General features: G+C 44.0%; 1 protein-coding gene across 5 annotated transcripts in view; it reads right to left on the bottom strand.

Moving 5' to 3' along the window:
- The window catches only part of LRRC8D (leucine rich repeat containing 8 VRAC subunit D), a 145,906-nt gene that overhangs the window by 108,302 nt on the left and 12,740 nt on the right, over positions 1–24,864 (bottom strand). For 2 of the 5 annotated variants that reach the window (XM_020988786.2, XM_020988783.2), the window contains exon 2: positions 3,091–3,243. The gene's annotated coding sequence lies outside the window, so the exon portion shown is untranslated. Of the gene's footprint in view, positions 1–3,090; positions 3,244–3,465; positions 3,565–4,919; positions 5,018–7,195; positions 7,219–24,864 lie in introns of those variants that run through there. The other 3 variants (XM_078156560.1, XM_020988785.2, XM_020988787.2) reach the window with 3 other exon arrangements.

Here is a 24,864-nt window from a genome sequence, read left to right as displayed (position 1 = left end):
GTCACAAGGAGATCACCTGGCAGGAATACACTCAGGTGACACAGCCACCCTCCACCTTGCTCTCGGGACAACAGATGCCAAGGAAGACTGAAGACTCAATCCTGAAACAAAATGACTGGAAAATGACAGAGGGTCCCAGGCTGAGGCTGTACTTTCTAGGCCTCTCTGAAATTCAGGTTTACTCCTCTTCCCATGACACCTTTTTCGAAGACGTACAAACTCTGATGTCTCCATTAAATTCTTTCCTAAAAAATAAGAGGCAGTCACCTGGTTCTGCAAGGTTCCTTCTTTCCCCTGGCTGCTGGAGGACACCATGAACACCCCTAAGTCAGTCTACACTCTTGACCAAGAAAAGCCTAGACTTATTTTACTTCTATATTTCTTCTAAAATAGAAGCATAAAATTAAGGGGTTTTTTACTCCTTTATGGTATGTTTTGGATATTTGCTGCTAAAACCAAAGTGACGAATTTGGGGTCTGACGATGTGGGTGCAAATTGTACCTTTGCCACGTGTGTTCTTGTGAAACCATAAAGTCACTTTCCCCCTTGGGGTCTCAGTCTCCTCACCTATAAAATGAGAGTCAGACTAGATGACCTCTAAAGTACCTCTCTCTTACAAACCTAGGATTCTATTATCTATTTATTATTATTCTAACCCTAGAATAGCTGCATATTAGAGGGCTGAGGCTTGAAATCCATCCAGGGATACACAAATACAGGGCACAATTTTATCACTATTATGGTCAAGGCTGTATGGTAGCCTGGATAGAGAGCCAGCTTTGAAAACAGGCAGACCTGAGTTCAAGTCTCTTCTATGACATTTAGTGGCCGAGTGACCCTGGGCAAATCATTGAACCCCTTGGTGCTCTGAATAACTAAGACTGTAAATTGTAGAAAAGATGGCAAGCTGAACCAACAGAGACAATTTCCTCATCTGGGAGTTCCCTAAACCTATGAAACCATAGACTGGGTCCCTATCCCTTTTCAACAGAAGAAAAAGGATATAGGATCAAAGGCAGCTTGGTGTTGTGAGAAGGGTGACACCACTGGATCCTAAATCCTGCCTCTGCCATATGTTACCTATGTGATCTTGGACACCCTCTTAAAATGAAAGGACTGGGTCATATGGCTTACAAGCCATACAATAAGCTTACAAAGTCCCTTTCCAGCTCTAAGCCTATCTCCAGACCTGGAAAAGACCTCAGAGACCACTTAGGCTAACCCATTTTACAGACGAAGAAACTCAGATCCAGGGAGCTTAGTTAATTTCCCAAGGTTGCACACACACAGAAAGTATCTGAGGTGGTATGTGAACTCAGGTCCTCTAACTCCTGTGCCAGCAATCTCTCCATTTGACCATGTGTTCACTTTGCCACCATCCATCACTCACTGTCCCATGGAATCAACATGAACTAAACTAAACTAAAGAAATCACAAGGAAGCTTTCATCATCCATAGTGTTCCTGGCAGGAATCCATATCACGCTCTTAAAAATCCCAACTAACTCTGGCCCCAGGTGAACTCTGGTGGCCCAATACAAGGCGGGAGAACAGAAGGCTGTCCTTTCCTGGAAGAGCCATAGAGAGACTACCACTCTTCCCTGGTCCCCCAGCAATGATGCTCCATAGGAAAGAAGATTTCTGCATGTAAATTATTTCTTTATTCATTACTTCGTATGAAAATTAGTTTAAAATGCATCAAGTAATAATATGGCTCAAACGGACAACTTAACGCCCCAAACAGCTTCATACCAAACTGGTTTTCCTCATCTGCACTGCTCTGCCCTTGGTTGGCTTCAAGGAGAATGGTGTTTATCTGTGGGGAAATGCCTTCTCTTCCTATCCCGGCCTCTAGCAGTCTGCCTGGCACCCAGTAGGCTCTTAATTAGTGCTTGCTGAATAAGTGAATGATGAATGCAAAGTGCTTTCTGAATCTTAAAATGCCCCATCAATGCCAGCTGCCAGTATCAGGTAACACAGTATGGTCAGGATTTGGCTAGTGAAAAAGTCCAACTGATTTAGGGATCTACAGGGGAAGAGAACAGCCAGGAAGATGACCAGAGAGCAGAGTGAGGGACAAAAGCCATTTTTCTCTGAGCCTGGTGACACCTTTGCTAAGATGGAACAAGGCCTCCTCGTGAGGTACCACTGAGCCAGCTGTAGCCAAGAAAAGCTGGGTTCAATGGTCACTGGGTGATGAGCAGCATTTAACCAACCAAAGATGTCTGGCTCCTACTTTAAAAAGTAGCTTCTGTCTAGGCAAAGGAAGCCTGACCGAGAAACCAGACAGGAATTAACAGCCCAGACACCAGACTAAATAAGTCACCCCAGAGTTCTCTGCCATCTCATGTGTCTGTACCCCTTTCTTTCTCCTGCCTAAGGTCCCCTGCCCAGCTACCTTCTACCTTCTGGCTTGGGTCTCCTGCCACAGGAGGGAAGGAGTCCAGCACTCCTTACCCTATAGACTAAAGAGGAGGCATTTCACGAGCTACAGCATTTCCTTCAGAGATAAAGGAAGAGACCAAGGCCCTTCCTCCCGTCCCCCTACCTACAGTCCTCAACTCAATAGCTCTTTTTTTTTCTTCTCCTTCCCTTCATCCTCAGCACCTCCTCCCAAACAAAATAAAAATCCTGGTTTCAGCAGTCTCCCAGCACAATCCAGAAAATAACCCTCAAGAATTGTCCTGTGCCAGGAACAAAGAGCTGCTGGAACAGCAGGGGCAGCATTGGTGGCGGTGGCAGCAGCAGGCTGCAGGAGCCTGCCACCGGGAGCAGGCAGCCAGCTCGGGCACGGAGCCCACGATGGGCGCATGCTGCTTCTCCTACCCTGTCCAGGCAGGGTTAAGCATCCCCCCACACATCCTCACAGAGCAGCGGTGGCAGCAGAGTGTGGAGCAAAGAACAGAAGAAAGAGGAGACGGAGGAAAATAAGAAGGTGGAAGTGGGCCAGACCTGCAGGGCAAGGAGGCACATCTGAGCGCAAGGGGGGCATCTATCAATGACAAGCCAGAAGTCAGCAAGTCCGCAGCTTGTTTGCTCGGGAGGCTGCCCCCCCACATCCCCGGCCACCACCCCAGGCCCCTTCTTTTACCTGGACCAGGCGGCTACCCTGCTTGCCTCAGGGTGCTCTCGGTAAACTCAGACTGCAGCGGGCTCCCGAGTCGGGGATCCGGCACAGGCAGTTGGGAGACCTCACTCCTTCATTCTGGGACCCGGCAGCACGTTACAGACAACCGTGCACTTCCTGTTTGAAAACACAAGGGAGAGAGAAAGAGAGAAATCGAGTGTTGGCAGAGTGGAGGGAGGGACGGAGCCATGGAGGAGGGAGGAGGGATAGGGGGCTTGGAGGTTGCATAATCGCCTGCTTCACCATTGTCAGCCCGGTGGGCAGGCTGGAGCAGCCCTTTCGCTTAGCTCTCTGGCTCCCCAGGAGGGTGTTTGCTCCCTGCTCCCCCCAGACACCAACCATGAGCCGGCATGGCCTCCCCTGCCTCCATCCTCATGGTCTTCCCCCTGCTGGCAGTCATGCTACAAGACGGGCCCTGAGCCTTCCATTTCCAATCACACCCTGGGTGCCCCCTACTCTTCCCAAACAAATACACACTTCATACAACTCCAGTTTGCTCCCTGCCTTCCTACTCCCTTTGCCGCCCTCCGGAGGCAGTTAGCCCTTGGCAGATGAAAAGCCAAAACTGGTGGTGGGGGGGGGGGGCGGCGCTGCTCCTCGCTACTTAAGGCTCTTTTTTTAAAGTTAACTGTCACAACCAGTGAATTCCTCATAACAAAGATTAAAAAAAAGTTATCGGGCTGACAGTGCTCACATCTTTTACACTTAAGGGAAAACAGCTGAACTCAGATGAGATGAAACTACAATGTATGTCTGCCTCCACTTAACCCATCCAGATGTGTCATTAATAGATGCCAGACCCAAATCCGATATATGATCAAAATGTGACAGTGCGTAAGTGTTTCTATGTGTCACCTCCCATTCCTGGCACCTTCCAACTCAAAAGTTTTAGGGTTACTTTCATTTTCTTGGCTTATGGTCCCTTATATAGGTGAGCTTTTCAGTACTGCTGTTGGTAATAACAATAATAATGGTAATTCCACAGCAGTGGATCTGAATTGGAAGATGTTATTAATTGCCTGGTGAATCCTGCTACATCAATCACCAGGGCCTCTCCCATATGGCTCCTTCAGACCCTGCCACAGAGTCTGACTGACAGCACACACTGGACTTTACAAGGTTACCGGAGGCAGCCAAAGACAAAACAACCTCTCAGATCACCAACACAAAGCGTTTTAGAACTCATCCAAACGGACGCCCAGAACACGAAGAGTGATCGTCCCCTCAAGTACACAGCTGAGCTCCAAGAGAACAAAAAGATCACTTATTCTCTGTGGAAAAGGGAGACGGATGAAGATTGGAGGTCAGCCCAGTCAGCTCTGGGTGGTCCTGCAAGCTGACCCAGTATCATCATTCTAAGGGCTCATACACAACTGACTCTCCTGTACCTTGATTACCATTATTTTCCATTATCAACCACTGGCCCGTCCACCTCCCTCCACCTCTCCCCTCCCCCTCCCTGAAATGACTTGCTGGCAAAAGTTCAAAAAGTCCCAGTACAGCCATTTATACTTCAAGGCACAAAGTTCTGGCGAGTTCAGATGACCATCAGCTGACTTTTCCCAGTAACTTGGCCTTCTGATTAGAAGTCAATGCTCTCCCTCTATGTTTGATGATAAACGCTGTTTTGAAAGCTTCTGCGGCTGCGGCGTCTTAGATCCCCCCTCACCTGTCGCTATCAGCTTCCGGGCAGGGCCCAGGAAAGGCAGCACCCTTACTAAAAGGTGACCGAGAAGAATCTTGGCACTGGAAGAGCCTCTCGGGAAGGGGCCCAGCAAGGACACCGCTCTTACCTGCGGCTGTACTTTGACCCCAGCCCAGGCCAATACCAAAGCGTGCCTAACACCGAGGTCCTGCAGATGGACTGACTGAAAGGAGGCCTCTCCTTATCTTCCAGCCCTTCCTGAAACTTCTCCCTATCAGCCTTTCAGGATCCAGCCTGCTCCCCATCCTCTTCCTATGACAAGGCACCTTCTCATTTATCCTGGCCTTGCCAAGCCTACGGCCTTAGCACAAACTCAATCCTTCCTCTGACAGCGGCTTCCTCTGGGATGATGACATGCCTTGGGGGCAGTTTGAACAACTTCTAGTCCATTTTCAATCCCTAGAAATACCTTCCTCCTTCATTCTCTACACCTCCCTCACATGTAACAATGTCAATTTACATTATGATAAATGCCATGCTTGCCCATAATTAAATGCAATTTATACCTGTATTTTTTTAAGAGTTCTGCATATTTAAAATGCACAGGCAAACGCATTTGTAAATAAAACATACGGTGGTTTACATAGCAGCTGCTTTTCCAAAAACACTGCATTTGCTATAACCAAGGAACCTAGAGAGATACTCTTTAATGAAAAGTACTAGAAAAAATACTTCAGAAATCTCAATTTTGCTACATATCACACTGGTTTGAACATGGGCTGCAACCCTGAATGGATTGAGAAACACCACTAGCTATAGGTAGAACTCAGGTTTTTAACTCAGAGGAAAGCATGATTCATATTCAGACAAATGTTGTATTTTCTATGCTATGAGTATATGATATACATAAGAGCACATAGTGGGACCCTAGGCAGCCAGGTGGTGCAATGGACAGAGTGCTGGGGCTGGAGTTAGGAAGACCTGAGCTCAAATACAGCCTCAGACACTTCCTAGCTGTGGTGACCTGGGCAAGTCACTTTACCCTGTTTGCCTCAGTTTCCTCATCTATAAAATGAGCTGGAGAAGGAAATGGCAAACCACTATTGTATCTTTGCCAAAAAAAAACAAAACAAAACAAAACTCCAACTGGGGTCACGGAGAGTTGGACATGACTGAAATACAACAAGAGTGAGACCCTAAGGAGTATGGATATAAATGTCCGTCCACACACATACGGCCCTCAATAGCACCGTACCATAGAGAATTTCAATAGCATATACCTTAATGATACCATTTTAAGCTGAAGAGAATTTACTTGCCACATTCTGTCCACCTTTTTCATTTTGCAGATGAAGAAAATGAGGCTCAGCATGGTTAAGCCTTTTTTTGCCTAAGGTCACACAGCTAGCTAGTCAGCCACCTAGCTGGGATTAGAACCCACCTCTTCTAACTTCTAGGCAAAGTCCTTCCTTCCACTACATCACCCAGTCTCACCTAATCTACCTGTTACTCAATTTCTCCACCACCATTCCTATAAACACTTGAGTCCTGGCTTCAACCCGCTCGGAAAAGATGATTTCCCATTGACCCCATGAGAACATCTCTGTTCCCAAAATGTTTCCTCAGTAACCACAAGCCCAGAGTAACATGGGACACGCTGCTTTGACACAGACAGTCCTCTCCTTCTACCGAGTTAGTTTCACACACTCCGGTTTCTTTCTTGCCCCTGTATGCACTCACTGGATGAACAAAACAAAAACTGAAACTGTGACCTCTGTAGAAGGAAGAAGCAGATATGTGCTCAGGCGTGCACAAATGATCTGGCTTCGAAAGCTAAAAATCCATTTTCCAAAGTTTGGGGGGGTTTTGTGTGTTGTTGTTTATTTTGTTTTTAAAGTCTTCCTCCCTCTTTAAATACTTCTGCCTACACAAGAAGGCAGCAACATTAGAAAAGCCATTTTCTAGCCTAGAAATTATATTTTGAGAGAAGGCTTTTCTGAGGCAGAAACTGCAGTTGGGGGGACATAATAAAAATACTCCAAAGCAGCCCAATCGCCCTCCTTCAATTTCAAAGAGGAAGAGAGTCCATTAGAAAAAAGTTTCTTTAGAAAAAGGACAGCACAATTAAGTTTCTAAACCTACCTGCGGAAAGGACATCTGCACGTGAGTTAGCATGTGTGGACTTTCAATTATGTCCATGTTTTAGCAAGCAGAAAAAAAATATGACCTAGCTTTTGGTTACCTAAGAGACACACTCACTCACTCACTCTCTCACTCTCTCTCTCTCTCTCTCTCTCTCTCTCTTCTCTCTCTCTTACCCCCCCTACCCCTACCCCCTTCTTTCTCTCTCTCCTCCTCCCCCCCAACCCCCAGCTTAAGGGTCTCTAGAGCAACTCCCTCCCTTTTAGCAAATCAGCCTCTCACCTTCAATTCCAGGACCCCTGAAACAGAACATGTTTTGTGAAAGAAGGGCATCTCCACTCGGTCTCCAGCTTGGGGAGGGGGTGGGTGGGGGTAGCCGAGCAGGTGGCCAGTGTTCAACTGTGGGAATGCCACTGTCCACAGTGAGCTGGGCCCCAGCAGCAGTTGCCAGCCCCATACCGCCAGTGTTAAGTGAAGGGGGAGGGGCTGGTGAGCTTATAGAAACACACATGTATCTTATCTCGTTGCAAGCTTGAGTCTATTCCCCGGGGTGAGCTTCTTCCTGACTTCGTCTATGCAAGCTGGGATGGAAAGCAGTATTTACATGACACAGCAGCGTGACTAAGCAAGCTGAGCAACAGGACAGGGAGCCCAGGGACTAGGAATATACTGGGGCTTTGCAAGTCATTTCTTTTCTGACTCCATTTCTCCATCTTCCAGAGGACACTGCAACCTCACCCAGCTTCTGCAAAGTGTTACTGACAATAAACACATCTTTGCAAAGGACTTTAAATATTAAGAATATCGGGCATACATTTAGGTCATATGCTTTGGAACATTAGACAGCTACCTCTTGAAAATTTTTATTATGTACTTATTTTTAAAGGACATGAAAACCAAACACACACAAATTTTATAACCACTTCAACTTCTGAGTGTTTTCCAACATAAGATAAATCCATAAGAGCTTATTAATCCATGTGGACCCCAGCTTCTCTTCTCTACATCTGTTATTATCCATACACGAATGCTATACATTACATATTCTATACATGGCACCGTTACATACTGTGTATGTGCACAAATACATACTTATGCACAGTATATACATAAATGCACACACGTGTATGTGTGTATGAGTATATAGACACATACAAACATATGGTGAGTTGGGCCACCAGAATGCTGGTGTGTGAGTGCAGGCAGTGATACTGGGAAGCTTACAGAAACACATGTGTATCTTATCTAACTGCAAGCTTATGCAGGGTGATATAGGTATACATATATACACACGACTGTATACATACTAATATATATACAGACATGCATATACATATATAAACACATACATACATACATGTAGATATACTGTTGTTGTTCGGTCACTTTCAGTCATGTCAGACTCTCCATGACCCTATTTCTTAGCGGAAATACCGAAGTGGTCTGCCATTTCCTTCTTCAGCTCATTTTACAGAGCAGAAAACAGAGGCAAACAGGGTTATGTGACTTGCTCATGATCACACAGCTAGTAAGTGTTTTGAACTCAGGAGATGAGTCTTCTTGACTTCAGGCCCTGCACTCTAGCCAATGCCATCTAGTTGCCTATACATATACAAATGTGTGTGTGTGTGTGTGTGTGTGTGTGTGTCTAGCTAGCTAGCTATCTCACTTAAATCCAATCCACATGCAAATCAACGGTCCTCTTCAAAAATAAAGGACAGACAATACATATGTATATGTATACGTAAATGATACATATATGATATGTGTAAACATGCAATGCATATACACACTCATACACACATATAATTGTAAACACATGTTTCTTAAATAGATCAATTTGTCAAATACTTAAGGTACCTGACACTCCCATAAACAAATTTTTTACCCATAAGGCTTCTTTCCCCTCCATCATCTGCAACTCATAGCTTTGGCTGCCCACAAAATCCTGTCAAAGTAAGATGAGCTAGGCTACCAGACCATTTTGGAATGTACTTAAATACATTTGTGAAGGATTGTAAATAACAGCCATGAACAGATTAAGGCTGTCCAGACGCCTTCAGTGAGAGCAACAGAGATGGAAGGGCTTTCCTTTGATTTGTTTGTTGTTGATTGCAATGTGAATCAAGTAAATAAAACAAGACCCTTAAAAGAGCTAAACACAAGCGGGAACAACTCAAGGCTACTCTGAGACTGCCTGGGTGTTACTGGTTCACCTTTTGAATAGGATTTTTTTTTTAGCATTTTTTTCTTTTTTAAAAAGGGAGAAAATTTCCACATTGTCATTGTCTGAATCAAAGGACAATAAAGAAAACTTTAAAAGGAGCAGTTCTAAAATATTTTAAGGCGACACAAACTTTGATCACCTTGAAAACCATTCTGGTTCTATTACTTTTTTTTGTAAAGAGGAGTAGGATATGAGCCCTTAAAGCAGCAGTCACTCTCAGGACACTTTTAAAACACTCCTAAAAATCACTGAGGACGCCCTTCCAAAAGGGCTTTTCTTAATATGTGTTATATGTTAAGATATTTACTGTGCTATAAAATAAAAATGTTTTTGTATTATTATGAAAATATTTTTGACCTCACAGATCCCCTAAAAGGGCACTGGAACCCCCAGTAGTCCCTGGACCACACTTTTGAGAACCACTGACCTAGAATATGAAAGAGCAAGAAGTGAAAAGGAGCATGAGTTGTTATGAAAATCAATCCCAGGAGCAGCTAGGTCAAATCCAATATCAGATACTTCACACTTACTAGTTGTATGACCCTGTTGGACTGAATGTATTGGAAAGCAGAATTTAGGCTTCACTTTCTTTTCTGTGACAGACCCAAAAGAAAAAACAAATCCCACATAACTTCAACAGGTGGTAGTCATACAAGGTTGCTCTGACAAAAGAGACCACCATAGCAACAGCGAGTGGGCTAACTGGATTTTAGGTCCTCATCATTCCAAGCTTCACAAAGCAAACTAAGAGAGGTTGGGGGAGGGGAAATGGGGGGGTCAGTGAAGGGATGACATGAGTGAGAAAGTCTGTTCTACTATCTGTCACTGGTAAAACCATGTGGATAACAATCATGCTTTGCATATGGAGATTTCATGAAGACAAAATACTGACCAACTGAGGGGCAGCTGAGAAAGAACCGAACGGAAAAATCAAGGGGATCAAAGGCCTAATTCTCTGACTGGCCCTATGTATTGTCTAGCTGCACTACAAACCTGCTGCCTGGCCAGAAGATAGAGATAGAGATTAGATGATTAGAGAGCACAGGAAGAAGAGTGGGGAAGGAGGAGGAAGAAGAAAAGATTACACAAGGGGTCAACATTTGGACTGACATGACTTAGTTTAGCCTGTTACCTCGCCTTATTACTTCAGTGCCAAGAAAAACAGCCCGGAAAGGTAGACAAACAATAAACCAACATTTATTTACATAGCACTTCAAATGAGCAAAGCACCATGTACATTATCTCATTTGACCCTCAAAACAAGCTATTTTCATATTATAGATGGAAAAATTGAATCTAAGAGAGGTAACATTCCTTGCACCTGCTAGGCATTAAACAGTTGTTTAAATGAATCAGTGAAGTGATGTGACTCGCTCAGGGTCACCCAGCTAAGCGCCAGATGGGATTTCAACTCAGGTCTTCCTGACTCCAAGGCCAGCATTCAGAGCTTCTTAAGATTTAGAGCCGGAACAGACTTTAGAGACCATGGAATTCAAGCCTCCTTCATTTTACTGATGAGGAAACTGAGGCCTAGATAGATTAAGTGACTTGCCCAGGGTCACACAGCTAAGTGTAAGAGGCAAGATTCGATCCCTGAGTCTCTACGACACTAAGACCAATGGGATCCACTATGCTAAATTACTTGTCTAAGTTACTGCCTATCCTTCCAGGAAAATCACACGTTAGAAGCTGGTGGCTGGCTTGAATTGCAGAATGTGAATAAGCTAACAGGTTCTTGAAATGTTCTTACGCTGGCTAAAATGTAGTTGGGTTACAGCAAGACAAGGCCTCAATTACTCATCGAAATACTAAAAGCTTCAACAACTAAGCTATACAGTCCTACAAAAAAAAATGTTCCAACTCTTTCCCCCTGCACAAAGAAAGAATGAAGGAAGGAGGGAAGAGAGAAAGAGAAGTAGGAAGGAAAGAAGGGAAGACAGAAAGACAGGAAGGGAGAGAAAAAAAGAAAGAGAAAAAGAAAAAAGGAAAGAAGGAAAGAAAGAAAAAAGGAAGGAAAGAAAAAGAAAGAAAAAAAGAAAGAAAAGAGAAAAGGTTCTTTCCCAGCTTTTTTTCCTTGTTCTAGGTCAACACTGAACCACCATGATGGCTACTTTCCTCTCAGGGATACATCTGTTAATGGAAAATGAAGTTATAAAAGACTAGAAGGCATACTACCTTTTCAAAAACTTCATTTACTAGGTTCTGAACTGTTTCCAGCACTTTTTAAAGTTCATATGGCATGCTGATATTTCAAAATAGGCAAAAATAAATGTATTCCTTTAAACCTTTGTAAGTTTTCTCTCCCAGATTCTGAGGCACCAGCATATGGTCCAAAGAGCACAGGACTCAGGGCGTCTAGGTGGCACAGTGGATAGAGCACCAACCTTGGGGTCAGGAGGAACCAAGTTCAAATCCGACCTCAGACACTTGACCCTTAATAGCTGTGTGACCCTGGGCAAGTCACTCCACCTCAATTACCTCACACACCCCAAAAAAGAACCCAGGACTTGTAGACAGGAAAGAATGGATTCCTACCCCACTGGGCCATTTACAAGCTGTATAACTGAACAAGTCAAAACCTGAGTGTCAAAAATGGGAATATGACTGCTAGCTGTAGTACTCACAGGGTGTTGTAGAGATCAAACGAGAAAGCACAGGCAGTAATGTCAGCTGTCATCATTGTTATCATAAAGATGTACCCAGAGCAGAGGAGGGGAAGAGAAGAAATCCTGTGAAGGGGTCACATTAGGCGGCACCGTGGATACAGCGCTGGGCCTGGAGTCAGGAAGACCTGAGCTCAAATCCAACCTAAGACACTTCCTGGCTGTGTGGCCCTGGGCAAGTCACTTTATCTATGTTTGTCTCAGTTTCCTTATCTGTAAAATGGAGACAATAACAGCACCTACCTGCTCAGGGTTGTGGTGAGGATTACAACAGATAATATCTAGAAAGTGCTCAGCACAGTTCCTGACACATAGTAGGAGCTGTACAAATATTAGCTATTATTAATTACAAGTATTCAAACTCACATTAACAACAACCTAGCTGTATACTCCCAGGAAGCTAACAGAAAGATCCCCCTTGCACCAAAAGTTTTATAGCAGCATTTTTTTTTTTGCTAGTAGCAAAGGACTGGAAACAAAGTATATGCAATGTACTTTGTAATATGTAATGTAATCCTGCCACCCAAGAAGAAACAATGAGTAAGAAGAATACAGTTGCCCCATTTTGTCATTTCTATCTCTTACACAGCTACTAGCCTAACTCAGGCCTTCACCCCTCTGGGTGGGATCTTCCTAGAGGTATGTCTGCCCTCGGCACTCACCCAACTCAACAAACTCCAGGGGCTCCCTGTTACTGGGGTGATCAAATGCAAACTCTTTGGGGAATTCAAAGTTTCCCATCACCTGGCTCTATCTTACCTTTTTCAACCTTCTTATGCATTACTGCTCTTACTCACACATAAAATTCAACCTCCCATCTTCTGAGTCTTTCCATTGGTTGTCTCTCATGACCCTAATACACATTCTCATTCTCATTCATTCTCTCTCTCTCTCTTTCTCTCCCCCCCCCCTTCTCACCTTCATTTCTTGGTTTCCTTTAAGACTAAGTAAGAGTGGCTCCTTCCGCCAGAGACCTTTACTGGTTCCCTCCCCACTCTCATTTTCCACCCCCACCTAGGAGCTAGGGCCTTCTCCTCCAAGGATACTTTCTATCCTGCTTGACACGTGTTTTTGTCTACCTATGGTCTTCCCCATTAGAGTGGAGACACCTTGAGGGCAGATGTCACTTTGCTTTTTTTTTCCTTTGTATGCCTAGCACCTAGTGTGGTCCCTGGCACTTAGTAGACACTAAATAAATGCTTGACTCAATACACAGATTTACATGAGAGATTTACATGGGGAGATTTACATGAACTAATGCAAAGTGAAGTTAGCAGAAGCAGGAGAACCATACTCATATGGGCTATACAGCAAAAATTCCAAACAATGAAAGGAGACAATGCCCTTCCCTCCCTCTGTGCAGATATAGAGAACTAGGGATTTGGAATCCTGCATATGTGGTCAGACTCAGCTGATATACTTATCAGGTTTTAAGAACTGCCCTTCCCCTCCCCTTCCCCCTTTCTTTTTTATCCTTTGGTTACAAAGGTGGGCTCTGTGCATAGTGAATACACTTTAGAAATGAAGGAGATATAATTCAATAAAATTTTTTGCAAGATTCAAAAATTATTTTGAAAGAATCAAATCAAGGTTTATATTCCTATACTTCCAAAGGGTTGGGATTTTCTCTGTATGGGTTCTCCTTCCAGTGGCCTAGACCACAACCTGTCCACACTTTGGTAGACTGTCCCCATATATTGCTCTGGCCAAAAGAAAACACACACACACACACACACACACACACACACACACACACACACACACAGATGACCAACGAGGCATCAGAGTAGCACTGAGTTAAATGTCACTTCACTAAACAATTCAATAAACTTTCCCAAGAATCATAAAGCTTCCATAGCACAATTTTAGAATTGGAAGGGACCTTAGAAATCATCTGGTCCAACCAACGTCAAATATCTAGTAATGACATGTGGGAAAAAAAATCTCCAGTCCATTGAAGGTGGACTTCAGCTTCTCGCTAAAAGGTCATACTCATTAAGTTCCCAAGCAGGACCTATTCTCTTCACACCTCAACTCGCATCTCCCCTAGATGTCCTTATTTCTGCCCATGGCACCACCCTTCTTTCAGTCACAACTTTGAAGTCATCCCCAGCTCACTTCACTGTTTACCCCATCCACATTCAATCCGCCTCTATAAGACCTTTCCCATCCACCCCTCTTTCTCTCCACTTACATGGCCATCACCTATGCTCATCAACTGTCATTACCCAGTTCTTAGCCCAGCACCTGGCACTCAATAAATTCTAGCTGACTGAGTGATTGACCTCTCAACCTACTGACTACAAAAGCCTCCTAACTGGACTCCCTGCTTCCAGTCTCTCCTTTCTCTAATCATCCCACACACAGTTGCAAATAATGTTCCTAAAGAATAAGTCTGACCATGACACTCCCCTTCTCAATAATCTTCGGTGGCTCCTTACTTCTTTTATGATAAAATAAAAATTCCTTGGCTTAGCATTTAAAGATCTTCTTAATTTGGTTCCAGTCTTCCTTTCTAGACTTTCTTTATATTACTCCCCTTCACACACATTATGTTATAACCAAATTGGCCTACAGTTACTATTCCTTGAACTTGGCATTTAATCTCACTACCTATGTCACAGCCTTGGGGTTGGGGGCGGGTGTTTCCTGGAATTCACTCCCTTCTTATCTCCGATTCTAAGCATCCTTTCTCTCTTTAGGGCTCAGTTCGAATGTCACCCTCTAAGGGAAGCCCTTTGTCTTTTGATTAACCCAATTCTCTGTGCTCCCTTAAATCATCAAGCATTTACCTATTAGTTTACATGTTGTATCCCCCCTCCTAACCCCATGAGCCCTTGAAGGCAGGAGCCATGTGTCATGTTTTCAGAGCCTCAGTGACTAAACGCAGTGCTTTCCACATAGGAGATGCTTCATAAATGGTTGCTGAGATCAATTTCCCCTGCACCAGAGACAGCAAGGATGATGATGCACTCTCTGCTCAACATTTGCTTCTGGTGAGGCGCTTTCTCTAGCCAATGCCTTTAGAACATTATCATCTGTGACTCCTCACTTGCCTGAAAAGTAAGTGAATAAACCTAACTAACCAGCCTCCTCCAGAGACGTCAGGTTTTGAACTAAAGTGGCTGTTTGCAGCCACAGTCACTGCCCAGATAATTGCCTGCTTTACCCCATAACAAACACCACTTTGTTGGCAAATTGGAGGTAGGCCTGAAATGGGAGGCAGGGAAACGGGGAGGATGAATCTGAGGCCTGCAAACAGAGTTCACATCCACGAAACCAGGAATATCATTCTGCAGGTAGGCGAAGATTAGGAAATCGGAGGAGTCTGGATGAACATGAACACCACATTTAATCCCCCCTCCCCCAGCTACTCACAAAGATCCTTCCTTCCCCACGAAACTCCTAAGCTGGTACAGGCTGCCTGATTCTCCAGCAAGTTTTCAAGAATACCTTTAGCAGAACAAAAAGGCTCCCCCACCCCCAATAAGAAATACCTCTGATGTTCAAGCTTATGGGCTTTCCTTTCCAACACCCTTTCTTTTCTTTCTCTCTCCCTCCTCCCTCCCCCCCTTCCTTTCTTTTTCTCCTCTCTTTCTCTCTCTCTCTCTCTCTCCCCTTCTTCTCTTTCTTTTTCTCCTCTCTCTCCCCTTCCCCCTTCTCTCTCCTCTCTTCTTTTTCTTCTTTCTCCCTCCTTCTCTCTTCTTTCTCTTTTTCTCCTCTCCTTTCTCATTCTTTTTCTCCCCCCCTTTCTCTCTCCCTTCTCTTTTTCTTCTCTTCTCCCTCTCTTTTGCTCTCTCCTCCTTCTTCCCTCTTTTTCTCCTCTCTCTCTGTTTCTCTTTCTCCTCTCCCTCCTTCCTCTTTTTCTCCTCTCTCTCTCTCCCTCCCCGCTCCCCACAACATTAACTGTGTACAAAGCTTCTGAACATGAGACCCACTTCTTAGATGACTTACACAACCTTTCTGTACAGTTAGTCCAACAAGACTTCCAAATCAAGAAGTCCTAACCAAAATTACTGTGCCAAAATCTCAGAATTCATAGGGACCCCAGAGGCCATCTAGTTCAACCTGTGCCTGGGATCTGAACCATCTCAACAAGCGGTCTTCCAGCCTTTGCTGTAAGCTTTCACGTGAGGGGGAACTCACCACCTCCTGAGACAGCCCATCTTTCCCCTCAAACTTGCTCTCATTTCTGACTGTCAGGAGCATAAGCTTAATCCATGTTCAAAAGCTAAGCACCAGCCTTCCCTCTCACCTAGCACACTCAATCATCAAGGCGTATCAGTTCTGTCCCCACCACACTATCTCTGAAATCCATCCCTTCTTTGTCCCCTTGGTCACCACTGGTCAGATAAACTTGCATCCTTAAAGATCTCCATTATCACCAGCCTAGACCAGAGGTGTCTAATACATGGCCTGAGGGCCACAACACTCCCAGGGCTGCTGCCCCAAATTAAAATGTAATCAGGAAATATTAACAAATTTTAAAAATACAATAAAACACAGACAATATTACATTTTAAAATTAAGTCAGCATGCAGACCCTAGGCATCCATATGTGTGGTTTAGTAGGTCCTCTGTATTTGAGTTTGATACCATTGGCCCAATGATTACAGTAGCTTCCAAACAATCATCCCTTTTCACTCCAATCTATCCTTTACAACTGCTTCCAGATTAATCTTCTTTGTTCAATTATATTGCTCTTTTGCCCAAAACCTTTCAATTCAATTCAAATCCTACATGCTTATTATATTTAAGGCACGGTGATAGGCGCTGAAGTTATAAAGACAGTAAGAGGAAAGTTTTGCAATTAAGAGGCTTACAACATAGTAAGGGATAAGACAAGTACACAAATTAAGTCCTATGAGAAATCTGGGAAGGGTGTCAGGGAGCAAGTGTAAAAGTGCTGGCTGTGGGACTCAGAAAGCCTGCATTAAAATTTCATCACTGTCACTTACTAGTTGTGTGACCTTGGGCCAGTCACTTAATTTTTCTGGGCCTCAGTTTCCTCATCTGTAAAATTAGGGAACTGAACTAGATAGCCTCTGAGGGTCACTTCTAGCCATCCCTGAGTTAGTGAATCTCCCGTGCAAAGAACAGTAACGTGAGAGTGTCCAGCCTGGAGTCAGGAAGACCTGAGTTCAAATGCGGCCTCAGACACTTACTAGCTGTATGACCCTAGGCAAGTCACTTAACCCTGTGTGCCTCGGTTTCCTCATCTGCAAAATGAGCTGGAGAAGGAAACAGCTCCAGTATCTTTGCCAAGAAAACACCAATTGGGTCACGAAGAGTCGAACACGACTGAAAATGACTGAACAACAATAACTTCTTGGAGGAGGTGGATTCTAAATTGGGCTTTGAAGGAAGGGAGGAACTTGAGGAAATTATTGGGGGGTAGGGGAAATCCATCCCGGCATAAGAGACAGTGAGAGAGAACAAAATGGGAAAAGAAAAAGGGAGCTGCAGAGCATCCAATTTTACCAGAGCGTAGACCATAGCAAGGCAGCTAGTAAGAGAGAAGGATCTGGGAGAGCCCACCAGGAAGGGGCAGTCACAATTTACTTTGAATCTATTTTAACTTCTCTGTCTACCTGGTGTTTTCCTCATGTAAGCTATCTTATTGCAAGGAAGGACTGCTTCCATTTTGACTTTCTGCTCCTGGCACTTAGGATGGAGCAAGCACTTAACAGATGCTTACTGAAGGGACTGAAGTTTAAATTCATCCTAGCCTGGCATTCAAGGCTTTCCTCCAATTTGTGTGACCAACCTAACTTTTAGCCTTATCTCACACTCACCTCGTCCCTACACTCCCACCAAACTCTACTCAAAATGAACTTTTTGGTACCTTTGTAAACATAGATTCAAAGCTGAAAGAGCCTTAGAGATTGGGTGCAGCCTCCTTATTTCACACATGGGGAAACTGAAGCCCAGAGAGATTCAGTGACTTATCCAGGGTCACACAGCTTACAAGGTCTAAGGCAGAATTTGAACCCAAGTCTTCTTGACTCTGTGCCCATTGTTCTATCTACTATAACAGGGCACTGTTCTCTGTGCCTGGAATGGCCTCCCTAATTGAAATGATATTTCTCTTCTGAGGCCCAGCTGAAATGGGCCCATGGGCCCACGAGCCCTCTTTTGAGCTCACAGGCTTATAACAGCCCTTCCTCTTCCACTCCTTGGATTCTGAGAAGCGCTTGGTTTGCTCTGCTCTTATACACTTCAGATATATCAGTCAGTATTATGGTTATCTGTGCATGCATCATACCCCCTCCCGCCAGAAGAGCAAAAACAACATGGTGGCAAAGGGCAAGGACCCTGTTAATGTCTGAAATTCCCCCAGACCTGTGGTTGGCCAGTCAATCAGTAAGCAATTATTAAGTGTCTACTACAGACCAGGCACCGTGCTAAGTGCTAGGGACACAAAGAAAGGCAAAAAGACAGTCCCTGCTCTCACAGGGCTTACATTCTAATGGAGGAGACAGTGCTCTGTACTCAAGTGGTGTTTAAAAACAGCACTTCTAGTGGTCAGTCCAGTATTCCTGACATTGCACACCAGGCAGCTTGAAAGCCACTGTGACAAACTCCTTCCTGGCAATTGTATTTAAAGGGGGAAAGGTTTTGGTGCTTTCCTTCTGCCTTTCTTCCACGATACTTCTTTCTGGGTGAACCCTGATCTTCCTTCTCAGGACCGAAATGACAGAAGTAAGAATTTCCTTAGGTGAATTTGGTTTTGCTACAAGATTATTTCTTCCAGAAACCTTTAGTATGAATCAAAATCATTCACATCAGGCCAAAAGGTGAAACCAGGGAATTAATTTAGGCTTATTCTGCATGGATAAGGGAGAGTAAAGAGGGATGGGTTTGGAGTTGGAAGGCATGGGTTCAAATCTTAGCTTGGTGGCTTACCTGGGTGACCTTGAACAAACTGTCAAACTTCTTTAGGCCTCAGTTTCCTCATCTGTAAAATACAATGGTGCTAGATGGCCTTGATAAGCCCTTCCACTAATACATGTAAATTTCTATTATGAGAATGTGTTATCGGGAGCCACTTTGCCCCCAAACTCTGCACAGTGATTTTTTATTAAGTTTTACTTCTTGGAAGGAACTTCCAGGATTTCAAACTATGGACTACAGTCCTTGAAAAACCAGTATTTCAGGAGTTTGGAGGATTTACCTACGTAGCAGCTCCAGGAAACCTGCAGGAAGTCTCCTAATTCAACAAGGTCAGAGTTTCCATTATGGAAACACTTGATAATGTGAGTGTTAATAATAATAAAAGCTCAGTAATTTTGTTTGGGACATGTTTCTAAATACACATTTTTTAAACTATTGTCTAAAAACACCCATATAGTTACAAAGTACTATTATTTGTGGAAGCCATGGCTGTGTTTATAAATAAAAAGAAGGAATCCTTAAGGAGGAAAGAAGGAAGAAAAACATTTGAGAAATCCAAGGCTCCTTCCCTAGAAAAAGAAACTGGAAATGTTGGGAGAAATTTCCTATTTCAGAATGTCTTGAGGGAGGCTTTAAAATAAAATATTCTCCCCACCATCTAGAACCTGGTACTCAGAATTAGATCAAATTAAAACTGAAAATGTCTCAGCCCTTCTCTCTTTCAAATACAAACACTCAACTCAAAACACTGTGCTGCCCATTCTGCCCAAGAGAATAAGAGTCAATGCCATGTAAAAACACAAAAGCCCCCCAAAGCCATGCAGGTTGGCCCCCAGACACATTCCTCATTCAGTCAGGGCTGCCAGGTATACCCCCCTCTTGCAAAGCATATCCTGTAGTTTACTTACCCAAATACAAATTCCACATCTGGATGGTAAACATCCCGGGCAATGGGCATTTCCCAGCTTTCTTAACTCCCTCTTCTTATGATTCTCTTCCTCCACTCCAGTTTTCATGCCTTTCCTTGACATTCACTTTATCACCTGCCTCTCAAATTCTTGAAATGTGAATCCCGTTAGGAAGAAGTGGAGCTAGAGCTGGGAAAACCTTCACAGACCATCTAGTCCAATACGCCCATTTTACAGAAGAGGAAACTGAAGCCTAGAGACCTCATAGGATAATAGGGTCTGATATTCAGAGCTGAAAGAGACTATAAAAGCCATTGACTCCAAACTGCCTTTTACAGATCAAGTGACTTGTGTGAGGTCACACAGACAGTAAGCATCAGAGGCTGCATTGGAACCCAGGTCCTCTGTTTCCAGAATAAATGCTCCTCCCATTCCATTTAGTTTTCCTGCCATTTATCATGCTTACTTTGCAATTCTTTTAAATAAATTAAGCTATTAAATAACATTTTCCTTCCATGTAGACTTCTACTCCCTCCCTTCTTTCCAACCTTAAAACATAAAATGACATTCACTGCTTCTGCTGCTATTTCCAGACACGGATGAGCTCTCTCTTTTTTTAACCAGGTGATCATTTTCCTGTTTCTCCTCTATTCCTGGTGCTCAAGGCAGCTCCGCCCAAGCGACTCCCCATCAAATGTGCCTCTTCCTATTGGCTGTTTCCCTCTCCCCATCACCCCCAACTCTTCCAATCTCTCCCCACCTTCAATGGAATTGGGAATTAACAACATTAGAAGCCAAGACGGTTACCAAAGGAAGTCCTTTTCTTCATTTTCCTTACTGGGGCGTTAGAGCATTAGCAGAGCCTCCAGCTGCTAATGAAGGTTAATTGAACTTTCATTCATCCCCATGCTTGTATTTAGCTGGCTTAGGAAGGAAAACAATTCTAACTGTAGTGAGAACTTTCCACTTGAGCCAGGCTCTCAGCAGGTTCACAGGGAGAGTGGGAAATTGTCAGTTTATAAGTGGAAGCAGTAGGAGCCAGATTTGGGACACAGCACACGGGAAACATGGAGTGATCATCACTATGGAGAAGGGATATGGTGCACAACCCACTGCCCTCCAGTAAGTGATTTTAGCCAACTAAATGCACAAGTGACCCCCCTACTTCACACAACACACATATACACACACAGGCCCTAACCCAGGGGTGGGGAACCTGCAGCCTTGAGGCCACATGTGGCTTTCTAGGTCCTTGGGTGTGGCTTTTTGTCTAAATCCAAGTTTTACAGAACAAATCCTTTTATTGAGGGAATTTGTTCTGTGAAGTTTGGATTCAGTCAAAGGGCTGTACTTAAGGACCTAGAGGACCATATGTGGCCTGGAGACCCCAGGTTCCCCTCCCCTGCATATAACTGATAAAAATTCATAATATCATGAATACACTGTAAGCAGACCCCATGTAACATTACAGAGCCTCCCTTAGCAGGAGCCCATTTATAATTTATACCATCATAGCTCAGGCACTAATTGCTCTGGAAGCTCTCCTTACACCTAACACCTCATTTTCACAGAACCACTTAAGAGCATTAGGCAAATCAGTCCCGCAGCCCTACAGGGATGCAGGCATTCTGGGAGAGTGCCATTCAGACTAAGGAAATCTGATTCTCTAATTCTTGCCTCCTAAACAGCCACCGTTATCCTGCAGGTAGACAGAAGCTGGGTGAGACAGTAGCACTGGGCCTAGAGTTAGGAAAATATGGGTTCAAAGCCAGTCTTGGACTGCTGTTCATATGTGGCAGCTAGCTAGCCCAATGGAGAGAGCAGCAGGCCTGGAGTCAGGAAGACCTGAGTTCAGATCTAGCCTCAGACACTTACTAGCTGTGTGACCTTGGGCAAGTCACTTAATTTTTGTCTGCCTCTATTTCCTTAACTGTAAAATAGGGATAATAGCACTACTTCCTCGAGTTGTTGTACGGATTAAATGAGATACTACTCAGGGGTAGAGAATGGGAGATGTCTTCCAATATTTGAAAGGCTGTCACCTAGAAAACAGATTACAATTGCTCTGCTTGGCTGCAGAGGGCATAATTAGGACTGATAGACAGAAACTGCTGCAAAGGGTAGGCAAGCAGAAGACATAGGGCAAAAAGGGCACCATCCCAAAAGGGAATGAGTTGCATTGGCAGGGAGTGAATTCCCCATCCCTGAAGGTCTGCAAGTAGAGCTTGATAACCAGTCATCCAGGATGCTACAGAGAGGATTCCTGATTCAGGAATGGGCTGAATTAGATGACTTTTGAGGTCCCTTCCTGAGAGTCTAGGATTCTCTCTTCTCTAAGGTCCCTTCCAGCTCTGGTTCCTACATATCTAACGATTGAAATTAGAAGACAGCATCTCAGTTTCAACTCTACTACTTACTAGTCTGGTGACCTTGGAAAAAATAATTTTATTTCTCAGTTTCTTTATCTGTAAAATGGGGGCAATACTGTTATTACCTATCTCAAAGGGTTGCTGTGATAAAAAAAAAAGTACAGTCACTTAACCACTGTTTGCCTCAGTTTCCCCTCTGTAAAATAGAGATATTTATAGCAACTACCTCCTAGGATGGCTGTGAGGATCAAATGAGATAATAATTCTAAAGCACAATAAATGTTGGCTATTTTTAATCATTATTATCATCATATCCATGAAGAATACGAAATGTGTTGTCATACTGAGCTATATAAAGGTAACTGTTGTTGTCTGGTCGTGTCTGACTCTTCGTGACCCCATTTGGGGTCTTCTTGGCAGAGATACTGGAGCGGTTTGCAATTCCCTTCTCCAGTTCATTTCAGAGTTGAGGAAAATGAAGCACAGGGTTAAGTGACTTGCCCAGGGGAGGCCAGATTTGAACTCAGGTCTTCTGACTCTAGGCCCAACAAGCTGCCAAATATAATCAGCTATATAAATAAGCTATCGTTATATTGGCTTAATGATGAAAAACAAACAAGCATTTACTAAGCGCCTACTGTGTGCCAGGGCCAAATGAAAAATAAAAACGTTACGTGCAGAGTCAATTTCAATTCACCAAAATTGTAAGGCACTTAGGACTTGAGCACAATATAAATATTTATTCATTGGAGCTGTGCATTCCAAGGATAAGGCTCATAACTATTTGTTTCTATTTGCATATATTGAGTTTTCTTCAATAAACATTTGAGAACCTCCTTCAGATCCAGCACTGAAGGAGGCACCGTGACAACCTTAGAAGAAGCTCACTCTTGTCTACAGCACCTACTTCCACACTTCAAGAGGTTCTCATGGGACACTATTGCAGGAGGATCTTTAATACATGTGCCAGTATGTGGCTGTTTAAATAAAGGGAGAATGGGAGTAACCCAAATCCTCTTCCCTGTGCAAAGTCCTTTAGGGAGGGCAATTTTAGCATCCGCCCTCCCAAGCCTTTCCTAGTCTGGACCCTGGACCATCACAGACGTACCTTCTCCCTCTACCTGATAGACTGGCCAGTAGAACAAAGGCCTGGGCTTGAGTTAGGCACTTAATGAGCATCTATTAAGTACCTACTATGTGTCAGTCTGATGGCTAGGTGGTGCACTGGACAGAGTGCCAGGCCTTCATACCAGAGGTACTAGTCTTCTCTGAACACACCTTATATCCCATATCATATGTATGTATGTATGTGTGTGTGCGTGTATGTCAGCCTCAGCTTCTTCACATTGCATCACCTACCCCCAAGGGCCGTTGAGAGGCTCAAAGGAGATAATGCATCTAAAGCACTCTGCAAACCTTAAAATGCCACAGGAAGGCTTTTTGTAGTTGTTCAGTTGCTTTCAGTCATGTCTGATCTTCCTGACCCCACTTTGGGTCTTCTTGGCAAAGACTGGAGTGGTTTGCCATTTCCTTCTCCAGCTCATTTTACAGATGAGGAAACTGAGGCAAACAGGGTTCAATGACTTGCCCAGGGTCACAAAGCTAGCAAGTGTCTGAGGCTGGATTTGAACTCAGAAAGATGAGTTTTCCCGATTCCAAGGCCAGTGCTCTATGCACTATGGCGCCACCTAGCTGCCCCATATATGAATGCTAGTTATTATTATTACATCCCTTCTTAGCCTGCCTCTTTCCTTACTGAACTATCTTAACCTTTTTAATTCCTACGTGGAAAGTTTCACAAAGTGCTTTACATTTATCATGTCACTGGAGCCTCACTACAATCTTGGGAGGCAGGCACTACAGGCATTGTCATTCCCATTTCACAGACGAGAAACCTACAGCTGAATGACTTGCCCAAGGTCATCCTGCTAGTAAGTACAAGAGGAATGATCTGAACCTTAATCTACCAGATGCCAAGTCCACAACTATGGCAGACTTTGGTACTATATTAAGTGCCAAAGAGGATATAATCTATTTATGTGAAGTTTCTCTGTCCTTTAACAATTACATGGAGCCTGGTGTACATGGCAGGGGAAGAGCAGATGAAACCCAACATGGAATACCTTGGATTTCCATGTACAGGAGGCAACTTTATTTCCCCTTTAATCATTCTGATTAATTCTGCTTAATCATTGCCCTTCTCTACCTCCATCATAGCCTTTATAAAATACAGCAGCCAAAAGCCACATCCACCATTCCAGACTCCCCAACATCACGGTTTGTGGCAGAAGATATGGCGCTAAGCCCATGGGAGTGCCTCAACCAATACTTCTTAACTTGATCCAAAAAAGACATGTTCTGCTCTGTTGCCAATAGGCTGGCCTCTCAGCAACAGCAACATCCCTAGGACACAGCCACCAGTGACTTCCCGTCTTGTTCCTCAGTAGTGATTGTTCTTCCTCTAAACATATGACCTCCAGGACTTTTCTGCACACGGATGGCCTAGAGATATGTCCCTAAAAGTTACGACTCTTGTCTGGACATTTCATTATATGGAAGGGCTGAGCTTGACTCAAGAGTTCATTGTTGTGCCTGCCCTTCTCCTTCAGATCATTTCAATAAAGTTACTCTGGCATGACAGACACTGAAGATGCTGGAGACAGTTGGAGGACAAGCAGAAGGCTATGGAAACGGCACACCCAGATTTCAGCTCTACTCAGCTGTCAAGCTGATCTTCCTCAAGCGCAGCCCTGACTGGTCATTCCCCAACTCAATCAATTCCAGAGGCTCCCTCCACGTTCAAATCCTCTATCTGGTGTCCAAAGCCCTTTATAACCTGGCCCCTTCCTCCCTTTCCAGTATTCTTATACTTTACTCTCCTCCAGATCTT

The sequence above is a fragment of the Phascolarctos cinereus genome, unplaced genomic scaffold (assembly GCF_003287225.1).
Source record: "Phascolarctos cinereus isolate Bilbo 61053 unplaced genomic scaffold, phaCin_HiC Scaffold_5;HRSCAF=322, whole genome shotgun sequence".
Lineage (NCBI taxonomy): Eukaryota > Metazoa > Chordata > Mammalia > Diprotodontia > Phascolarctidae > Phascolarctos > Phascolarctos cinereus.
Note: the sequence above shows the minus strand (reverse complement) of the source record. Positions and strands in the feature narration are given on the sequence as shown.